The sequence below is a fragment of the Oryx dammah genome, unplaced genomic scaffold (genome assembly GCF_014754425.2).
Source record: "Oryx dammah isolate SB20612 unplaced genomic scaffold, SCBI_Odam_1.1 HiC_scaffold_2, whole genome shotgun sequence".
NCBI lineage: Eukaryota > Metazoa > Chordata > Mammalia > Artiodactyla > Bovidae > Oryx > Oryx dammah.
The window spans coordinates 137,255,296-137,266,603 of record NW_024070186.1 but is presented as its reverse complement, the minus strand read 5'-3'; the positions used below and the strand labels follow the sequence as shown (position 1 = coordinate 137,266,603).

Genomic DNA, 11,308 nt, shown 5'->3' with positions numbered 1-11,308 from the left:
GAAGAATAAAGGCATTTTCAGACATCCAGGGTATCCAATTGTTTTACATCACCTGCACCCTCTCTCAGATAGCCTTCTCTCAGGAAGCTGTGCTTCCTTGAAGTCAGTGGATAATTTTTTTTTTTTAAGAAAAGGAAGCTGTGAGACCGTACAGAGGGAGAGAAGTGGAGGGAGTCAGAGAAGGCTTGTCATGAGCTATTCAATGATCACAGGTATGTGAGGACACTAAGAACAGTCTTTTAAATGAGAGCAGGTTAGCATGCCTCAGGAACGAATGCTTTAGGGATATGCAACATCACAATACTAGACGTGTCTGACACATCAAGAGATTTAAGCAATTGGCAGAACATTTCTATTAAGCATGCATAGGAAACTATTTTATTTTTAATTAAAGGATAATTTTTTAATCCAGAGAAAATACAATTGTGAATCAGAGAAATGATCCTACTTATATAAGTCACTGTATTCTATAAGGCATAGCTGTGAATAACATTTACATCATCAAAATAATGCAGTAATTTTGCTCTGTCACAAAGTATGAAATAACTATACTAGACAGATGGGGAGCAAAAAGGAATGCATGTACTGGGACAGGGTGAAAGTATAAGGACGAAAGAAAACTCATCTTCCAAAAGGAGACATGTCAAAATTAATTTGTTGTTGTTATAATGTTATAGTGTTAGTTGCTCAATCATGTCTGACTCTTTGTGATCCCATGGAATGTAGCCTGCCAGGTTCCTCTGTCCATGGGATTTCTCAGACAAGAACACTGGAGTGCATCGCCATTTCCTTCTCTAGGGGATCTTCCCAACCCAGGAATCAAGCCCAGGTCTCCTGCACTGGCAGGTGGATTCTTTACCACTAAGACACCTGAGAAGCCCATTAATATGAACAGATAATGACTAAAAAAAAATCAAGTATGGAAATATTAGTATATAACTTAGAAAAAATAAGATCATATACCTAAGGGGAAAAACAGAACAAAACAAATAAAAGATTTGATGACTTCCCTGGTGGTCCAGTGGCTAAGACTCTGCATTCCCAATGTAGGGGGTCCAGGTTTGATCCCTGGTCAGGGAACTAGATCTCACATGCTACAACTAAGCCAAAATAAATAAATAAATAAATAATCAGGACTTCCCTGGTGGTCCAGTGGTTAAGATTGCATTTTTACTGCAGGGGCACAAGTTTGATCCCTAGTTGGGGAACTAAGATCCCACATGTCATATGATGTAGAAAAGGGGGAAAAAAAAAAGTGTTGAAAGTGGTTGCTTCTGGGTGTTGAGGCTCACGAAGGGCTGTCCCAAAGCTTGCTAAAGTGGCATACTGATTATTCTGAATTAAAGTTACTTAAGAAACAACTAACCTAGATGGCATATTAAAAAGCAGAGATATTACTTTGCCAACAAAGGTCCGTCTAGTCAAGGCTATGGTTTTCCAGTGGTCATGTATGGATGTGAGAGTTGGACTGTGAAGAAAGCTGAGCACCAAAGAATTGATGCTTTTGAACTGTGGTGTTGGAGAAGACTCTGAGAGTCCCTTGGACTGCAAGGAGATCCAACCAGTCCATTCTGAAGGAGACCAGTCCTGGGTGTTCACTGGCAGGACTGATGTTGAAGCTGAAACTCCAATACTTTGGCCACCTCAGGCGAAGAGTTGACTCATTGAAAAAGACCCTGATGCTGGGAGGGACTGGGGGCAGGAGGAGAAGGGGATGAGATGGCTGGATGGCATCACCGACTCGAAGCACATGAGTTTGGGTGAACTCCGGGAGTTGGTGATGGACAGGGAGGCCTGGCGTGCTGCGATTCATGGGGTTGCAAAGAGTCGGACGCGACTGATCGACTGAACTGAACTGCACTGAAGAAACAACTGGTGGGAAATAAGATATAAAAAGCAACTCTGACTCCCCTCTGTCCTGCTGAAAATGAGAAATAAATCTCCCATGTGAAGGAATCCTCCCTATAACAAGAGGATAGAAAGTATCCTTATCCCGAGAGTTAGGGAATTCAAGGGGCTAAGTAAGCTGTGTCAGTAAATTTTGTTATTCTGTTTATTAGCTTGCTACCCCAAGTACAAGCTCTTTTGTTTTGTTAAATCTTCACAAGTAATTGTGTCTTTGTCTAAAATAAGACTAACAGAAGAGGAAGATGAACAAGAATTAACTACATGGGACAGCGTGTACTAAGGAAGATGATTATAATGTTTCATAATTTTTTTCACTTGAAACATTGCTAATTTTTAAAAGACGTTTTGTTCCTCCAGATTTAACAAAAACTTCTCCTTTATCTAACTTAGAGCTTATTTGTTCTCTTTTAACAACTTAGAGTAGTTTGATAAATTTTATCTTTGTAAGCAGAATAGAAATGTTTATCATTTTTCTCCCTGACTGAGCCCTCTGCAACTCAGAAAACTCACAGTGATTATTCTTATTTTCATGGCAATATAGTTGCTTCCATAAGTTCAATAAGAGTCTACTCTTCTTGTAACAGGACACAATTAGAAACATTGATTTTATTGCCAAGGCTTTAGCTGGAATTCCACATTTGAGAATGAACAAGATTCAGATATGACCAGACAGCTTTGACAAACCAAGATTGACTTTATGGAGCCAATAAAGTCCCTTGGAAAATCAGCCCGCTACCTTGCTTACAGGTTTCCCAGAAACCTTACCAGGTGTGTAAGGAAGATCGGTTTCCAGGCAGGCCCAGGAATCTCAGGATAATTTGGGGACCTCAAGAAGAAAGTAATTCACTCAAATCTATTAATATTGCTGGTGATATCTGATCGCAAATGTTTGGCTTGGCTTCTTAGCCCTGAGAGGCAGGCTATTAAAAGTTTGCTCTGGGACTTCCTTGGTGGTCCATTGGTTGGGAATCTGCCTGCCAATGCAGGGGATGTGGGTTTGATCCCTGGTCTGGGGAGATTCCACATGCTGAGGGGCAGCTGAGCCTATGTGCCACAACTACTGAGCCTATGTGCAAAAGCTACTGAAGCCTTGTACCTAGAGCCTGTAGCCCACAAGAGAAACCACCACAATGAGAAGCCCATGCACCACAACCAGAGAAAGCCTGTGTGCAGCAAAAAAGACCCAGGGCAGAACCCCCCCAACCAAAAAAAAATAATTAATTAATTGATTTTTTAAAACATTCGCTCTGAAGATTCCTCATGAAAAGTGCCAACAAAACAGATTTTTTTAAAACCTGTATAGTAATCACTGTTCTTGCAGAACTCATATAAATAGCCATGTCAGATGTATTAAATCTAGACTTATTTTGCAAACAAATTAGTCTTAAAGGCTATCTTTGGTAAAAATATAAGTGATTTTAGAGAGAAAAATTATGTTTCAGTGGAAGCTGCTATAAAACACACTTGAAGATATCAGATTCTAGTTTTACTAATTGTCTTCAAGATTTTGTTTTCTACCTATTAACTGGATGGAATCTTTAATTCTTCTGGTATCCTCCAATATCTGGCTACAACTCTTGAAACAGGTTTCAAACTTTTCCTCCCATCCTTTTTACTTGGAATGATTGCCTAAGATTGTCCTTTTCCCTGAAGCCCTGCAGATCGAAGCTAGATGACTTGATATAAACTTCAAAGAAATCACAGAAATTGCTCATATTTTTAAGCAATTTTCTTCATGTCTGTTGTGCAGGCTGCTCAGAAAGTTTTCCTGAACACTTGATAAGATCATCAGAGATATTTCAAACTGCAAAAGATGCTTCAAATTTTGACATCTAGAAATCTCCTTGACTAGCTGCCTCCTGGGCTCAGACACTGACTGAAGTTGGCTCCAATCATTAACCTCTGTTTTTCTTTGTTTCCATAGATACATCTCTTCTCAAATACCCAATTGCTTGTGCAATGTAGGCCTGACTTTGGGAACCCACTTGTATCACCATCTCCTGAAATTAGTTTAACTAAACTGACCTATGCTCAGGACTAAGAACCTGATCTAGTGAAATAATAGAGAAATCCATCAGCTCAGCTTTTAATATGTGAAACTTCCAGGGAAGTCTTAAGAGGAGAAAACTGGGGAGGGGGGGTGAGGTGGGGGGGGGCTCAAGGCAAGCTACCCTCAAAGATACCAAAATGACATATCAATTATTTCAAATTAAAATCAGTCGAGAAACAACTGGTTAAAAAATAATAATAATAATAATACTAAAACACTCTGACCCTCCTCTTTCCCCTTGAAAGTGAGAAAGAAATCTCCCTTGTAAAGGTATCTTCTGTATACCAAGGAAGATAGAAAACATCCTCAACACCAAAGTTAGGGAATTCAAGACTAAGAAAGTTATATAAACAAACTTCGTTACTTCTTCATTTGTCTCTACCCCAAGCACAAGACTCGTTGTTTTGTTAAATCTTCACAAATAATTGTTTCCTCTGTGTAAAGATGATATATAAGCCTGCTTTGATCACTTTGGAGATCCTATTTCTATGAGACCTCCATACCTATGAATTAATTTTTTTTCTTCTGGTTAATTTGTCTTGTGTCAATTTTATTATTAGAGCAGCCAAAAGACCTCAAGAAGGTTAGTAGGGAAAACTTCCCCTCCCATGGGTAAAGACAAGCAGATGAGAGAGACTAAATTTTTCTTTGCACATTCCTGTTGAGTTAGTTTACTCTGTAAAGTGTGTGCACCTATAACTTTCATTTTTTTTAAAATGAGGAGAAAAGGGTACTAGGGAAAAAAACCCGAAGCTGCATGCCAGTGATAGGATCATACACAAATTCCTTTCACCCCCAGTGTTTTCCTTTCTAAGCTTTCCCTAAGTTTTCTGTTTAATGTCACAATTCCTGCCTCCAAATCCTTCTATTCAATTTCCCTATGGCCTGTCACACATCTTACCTGCTTGCATTTCTTACTAAGAGTTATGAATCTAGTACTTTTAAATAGTTCTATACCAATCTACATCTCTAATTATGAAAAAGTTTTTGAGAACTGAAAGCATGTCTTGTTCTTCTTTGAAAACTTAACACCTGATTCCATTCTTGCAATGGTGTGCAGACACATAAATATTTCTTAGTAATTATTTATTGAACATATATTATGTGATATAGTCACTTTATACATGCCATTTAATTTCATGCTAGAACAACTTTGCAAGAGGGGTTTAATAATTGTCATTTTACAGCTGAAGTGGGAAAAAGAGGAAAGACAATAAAATGTTCACCACAACTCTGAGTGTAAGAAAGATCACATTTCTTCAGATTAAACTGCTTAAAGAAAGTAGCTATCAAAGGGGCAGGAAATTCTATTTCAGTCATTTCTGGACTCCCTTCCTCCACTCCTGTTTCCAGGTGATGCAAAGGTTGGGGGTGGGGACTGTCTTCTGCAATATGAAATACTGAAAGGAGGCTGTGGTCCCCACTGATAGGCTCACTGTCCAGGACACCTGGATAATCTTGACCCAGAATTCCTATCATCTCCATTCCCAAGGCGGTGGCTTCTAGAGACCTTCCTCCCTAGAGTCTTCTAGGAACCCACTCACTGGGAGTTAACAAGTAGGGCAGGGGTGGGCTACCTCTTTTGAAAACCACCCAAATCTATTTCCTCCTGCTGTTTCAAGGAATTACTGCCAGTAGTCAGTTCTCTTTCCAATCCCAGTACCCCTCAAAAGCCATTATCTTTCTTTCCTTCCACTCTAGGTGATGGGGCATAGTCCCTTCAATGACTGTACTTTTCCAATCCCACCCCACCCCCACCCTCCCCCACAGAGAAATACACACAAAGAATGAAGCTAGCCTCTGGCAACATATGCTTTCCATCAGCAACCCAAGGCCCCTGGGGCAAAGGAACACAATGGCTTGGCTACTGTCTTGGAATGGGAAGGGGAAAAAAAACCCTTAGCAGTGAAAACAAAGTGCAATATTTTTTTTTTTTGTAGAGAAAAACAAATCCTGCCTCCAATAGAAACACACACATACACCTATAATATGAAAATAGAAAAGTATTTATACAATTATATCTTTAACATACACAGTTGAATGAATGCCTGTGGGAAAAGGAGATTTTCACTGGAAAAGCAGCAGCTTTTATTAGAAGGACCTGTCTCATCCTCTAGTCTTCTACTATTGCTTTTGAACTACATTCCAAACCCAGGGAAAGAACATGTTTATAAAATTGCAAAGGTCAAGGTCAGTAATGGAAATTGATTTTACATGCTCAGTGGAGTGTTTTTAAAACCATGGAACCATCTAAGGAAAAAGAAAAAAATCTATTTAATTACTTGACAGTCTTCTGTAGTCCATTAAAAAGGCTCTGCAATTGTCTACCTTTCCTGAACCAACTTAACATAAATCCCTCCCATTAAAAGAGCACTTTTTAGAAATTACAGAGAATGTGCCTTCTAAAGAGGTGAAAACTCCAGAGGATGAACTCAAACCAAGAATAATGATTCCTACATTGAAGACAAGCTGCTTCCTTTAAATGTTTTTAATGAGGCAGAAACTTTCACTGGAAGCTCCTGCCCAATACCTGAGTAGCTGATCCCTTTGAACTTGGTATTTTTCTCCCTTCATTCTCTGTTTGATGAGATGATGAGGAAGAAATCAATAGCCTTTGCTAAAGGAGCAATTATGGTGCATTTTTGCCTTGATTCTTTTTGAATTTTAGTCTATCTTGATCCACACTAAAAATCTTTTCTCCATTTTTCAAAGCAAATTCGTGATCATTTGAAAAATGATTTTACTATGATTAACAATGGACTGCTTTTTAAATTCTTACGATAGAAAATTAAGAATAAAGGGATTATGTAAATTAGATTTAAGGAGCTGTGTCTCTGAATAATTACTTGGCTATACAAGCAAGTGTGCCTTCCTTGAGAGGTCAGTGCTCAAATGCATGTCCCAGGAGGCTGGGCTGCAAGTCCTTCTAAAGATCCCTGTGTTCATTAGATCATTAATTTAATTAATTCCACTTAATTAAAGTTCTTGCATAAGTGTGTAGTTAAGCACTATTGTCTAGAGTTTTAGTAGTCTTTCTATAAGGCCATAATTAATTAATTATGCATTAACTATGTAGCGTCTATTCTTGGACAGTAACTTGGAAACCATGATTAATGATTTGTGCTACCACTGCTGGCTTGAAACAAATTATATTTCAGGTTGATATATAGTGTTCTCTTTCCCTACTAACAAGACTTCACTGTATCATAACTGTTATTTTAAGGTAGGTACTCATCCAAGCCTGGGCTTCCCAGGTGGTGCAGTGGTAAAGAATCCACATCCAATGCAGGAGATGCGAGTTCAGTCCCTGGGTCAGGAAGATTCCCTGGAGAAGGAAATGGCAGCTCGCTCCAGTATTCTTGCCTAGAAAATCCCATGGACAGAGGAGCCTGGTGGGCTACAGTCCATAGGGTTGCAAAGAGTTGGATATGACTTAGCAACTGAGCATGCACTCATCCAAGATGACTCCAACTATCTTGTTTAAGCAAAATTTACTTCTCACCTGATTCCCTCCCTTGCAGCCCAACTCAGTGACAGTTGCTTGCTTCAGCTGGTCCTAAACCTGCAAGAGAGTTGCCATTTTTCTTTTTTCAGACTGATTTCCAGGTTTGTTTTTTTTTTTTACATAAACTTCAATAAATTCTATTTTTATTTTGAAATTCATTTGTTTGTTTCTATGAGACCCACCTCAGATAATTAACTATGACCTTCCATAAGGTTTTAAATTACTAGGTTTTTAAGTTTTCTTTTCCATCTATGGTAGGCTAATAAAAGGGAACACAAAATATATCCATGCCCTAATCCCTGCAACCTGTAAATGCTACCTTATTTGGAAAAGAATCTGATGTCCTTAAATAAGGATTTTAGATAGGAGATTGTCCTAAACCATCTGGGTGACTCCTCAGTGCTGTCACAGGTATGTAACTGAGCAGGGGACAGACCCCTCCCCTGTCGGAGCTTCTCTCTGAAGTACCAAGATAACAGTATCTGGTGCACATTTCCTGAGTTATCTTACAGATGCTAAAACTTCCGCCACATGAAATACATTAACTACTTGATGACCATGAGCACATAGCTCCCAGACCTACTGGGGCCTAAGGATTGATAATGTTAACCCCTGTGACATTGTCTTATTACCTTGCCATCAACCAGTCAGATGACTGAGCATCAGCTAGTCATATAACCTGTAACTCCCCTCCCTTCAGTTCAGTTCAGTTCAGTCCCTCAGTCGTGTCCGACTCTTTGCGACCCCATGAATCCCAGCACGCCAGGCCTCCCTGTCCATCACCAACTCTCGGAGTTCACTCAGACTCACGTCCATTGAGTCAGTGATGCCATCCAGCCATCTCATCCTCTGTCCCCTTCTCCTCCTGCCCCCAATCCCTCCCAGCATCAGAGTCTTTTCCAATGAGTCAACTCTTGGCATGAGGTGGCCAAAGCACTGGAGTTTCACCTTTAGCATCATTCCTTCCAAAGAAATCCCAGGGCTGAGCTCCTTCAGAATGGGCTGGTTGGATCTCCTTGCAGTCCAAGGGACTCTCAAGAGTCTTCTCCAACACCACAGTTCAAAAGCATCAATTCTTCAGCGCTCAGCCTTCTTCACAGTCCAACTCTTACATCCATACATGACCACTGGAAAAACCATAGCCTTGACTAGATGGACCTTTGTTGGCAAAGTAATGTCTCTGCTTTTCAATGTGGTCCACTGGAGAAAGGAATGGCAAACCACTTCAGTATTCTTGCCTTGAGAACCCCATGAACAGTATGAAAAGGTAAAATGATAGGATACTGAAAGAGGAACTCCCCAGGTTGGTAGGTGCCCAATATGCTACTGGAGATCAGTGGAGAAATAACTCCAGAAAGAATGAAGGGATAGAGCCAAAGCAAAAAACAATACCCAGTTGTGGATGGGACTGGTGATAGAAGTAAGGTCTGATGTTGTAAAGAGCAATATTGCATAGGAACCTGGAATGTCACGTCCATGAATCAAGGCAAATTGGAAGTGGTCAAACAAGAGATGGCAAGAGTGAACATTGACATTCCAGGAATCAGTGAACTAAAATGGACTGGAATGGGTGAATTTAACTCAGATGACCATTATATCTACTACTGCGGACAGGAATCCCTTAGAAGAAATGGAGTAGCAATCATGGAAAACAAAAGAGTCTGAAATGCAGTACTTGAATGCAATCTCAAAAACGACAGAATGATCTCTGTTCATTTCCAAGACAAACCATTCAATATCCCCTCCCTTACCTGGCCTTCAAAGGCGTTTCCTGAAATGCATCAGGGAGTTTGGGCTTTTTGAGCACTAGCTGTCCTGGACTCTTTGCTGGGTGCCCTGCAATAAATGCTGTACTTTCCTTCACCATAACCCAGAGTTAGCATATTGGGTTCACTGCACATGAGTGAGCAGATCCAAGTTTGGTTGCTAACCTGTGCCCTTACAGGAGATTCGACATACATGCAAAGGAGAAGACAATACGAAGGAGATCTGAAGAAGATGATGGCCCGAAGCATTGGAGCGATCCAGCCACGAGCCAAGGAACGCCAGAAGTTATCAGAAGCTGGAAAAGAAAAGGAGTCTAGTCTTCCCTAGAAGGTTTGGAGTGAGGATAGCCATGCCTACACCTTGATTTCAGGCTAGTGATATTTATTTTGGACTTCTGGCCTCCAGAATTGAAAGAAAATAAATTTCCATGTGTGGCATTACAGAGCCATAGGAAACTAACATACAATCCAATTCTTTACCTTAATTCTCTAAGATTTGGCCATCTATATAGTGCCAAGAAGTCATAAAAAAAACAATAGAGAAGGACTCACAAAAGCCCATGAATACTCTCAGGAACAAGGAAGTAATCAGTATCTTTAATTACCAAAATGTCAAGGTAGAGATCTTAAAGTACCTATTGGATTAGGCAATTAGGAAGTCTCTAGTAACCGCAAGAAGAATAGTTTCAATATGGTTGTAGTGGTGGCAAGCCATATCCAGTATCTAGTAGATTGAAAAGTGAATTGGAAGTCAGAAAGATTAAATTAGTAAGAATATTACCAATTTTCAAAAATCATGTTTGTACAAAACTGATGCTTAGGTACAGAACCTAGGGCCCACAAAGATATTTTAATTTTTTTTCAAATGAAATGAAAAAAATTAACCTTTAAGTAAAATAAAGTGTTTTAATATATATTAATATATATCTTTCAGTTCAATTCAGTTGCTCAGTTGTGTCCAACTCTTTCTGACACCATGAATCGCAGCATGCCAGGCCTCCCTGTCCATCACCAGCTCCCGGAGTCTACCCAAACCAATGTCCATCAAGTCAGTGATGCCATCCAGCCATCTCATCCTCTGTTGTCCCCTTCTCCTCCTGCCCCCAATCCTTCCCAGCATTAGGGTCTTTTCCAATGAGTCAACTCTTCACATGAGGTGGCCAAAGTATTGGAGTTTCAGCTTCAACATCAGTCCTTCCAATGAACATCCAGGACTGATCTCCTTTAGGATGGACTGGTTGGATCTCCTTGCAGTCCAAGGGAATCTCAAGAGTCTTCTCCAACACCACAGTTCAATAGCATCAATTCTGCAGTGCTCAGCTTTCTTCAGAGTCCAACTCTCACATCCATACATGACCACTGGAAAAACCATAGCCTTGACTAGACGGACTTTGTTGGCAAAGTAATGTCTCTGCTTTTCAATATGCTATCTAGGTTGACCCTAACTTTCCTTCCAAGGAGTAAGCGTCTTTTAATTTCATGGTTCTAATCACCATCTGCAGTGATTTTGGAGCCCCCCAAAATAAAGTCTGACACTGTTTCCACTATTTCCCAATCTATTTCCCATGAAGTGATGAGACCAGATGCAATGATCTTATTTTTCTGAATGTTGAGCTTTACACCAACTTTTTCACTCACCTCCTTCACTTTCATCAAGAGGCTTTTTAGTTCTTCACTTTCTGCCATAAGGGTGGTGTCATCTGCATCTCTGAGGTTATTGATATTTCTCCCAGCAATCTTGATTCCAGCTTGTGCTTCCTCCAGCCCAGCGTTTCTCATGATGTACTCTGCATATAAGTTAAACAAGCAGGGTGACAATATACAGCCTTGAGGTACTCCTTTTCCTATTTGGAACCAGTCTGTTGTTCCATGTCCAGTTCTAACTGTTGCTTCCTGACCTGCATACAGGTTTCTCAAGAAGCAGGTCAGATGGTCCGGTATTCCCATCTCTTTAAGAATTTTCCACAGGTTATATATCTTTATATAAATACAATTGTAAAATATGAATGTAAAAATCACTTTGTATGGAGGAGGGAGCCCATAAAAAGCAAAAATGCATAGAATTTATAAAAGTCATTA

General features: G+C 39.9%; 1 non-coding gene across 1 annotated transcript; it reads left to right on the top strand.

Moving 5' to 3' along the window:
- The first annotated feature begins 1,007 nt into the window (after positions 1-1,007).
- Positions 1,008-1,080, top strand: TRNAG-CCC. The gene has a single exon. It is a non-coding gene; the product is annotated as a tRNA-Gly (tRNA).
- The last annotated feature ends 10,228 nt before the right edge of the window (positions 1,081-11,308 follow it).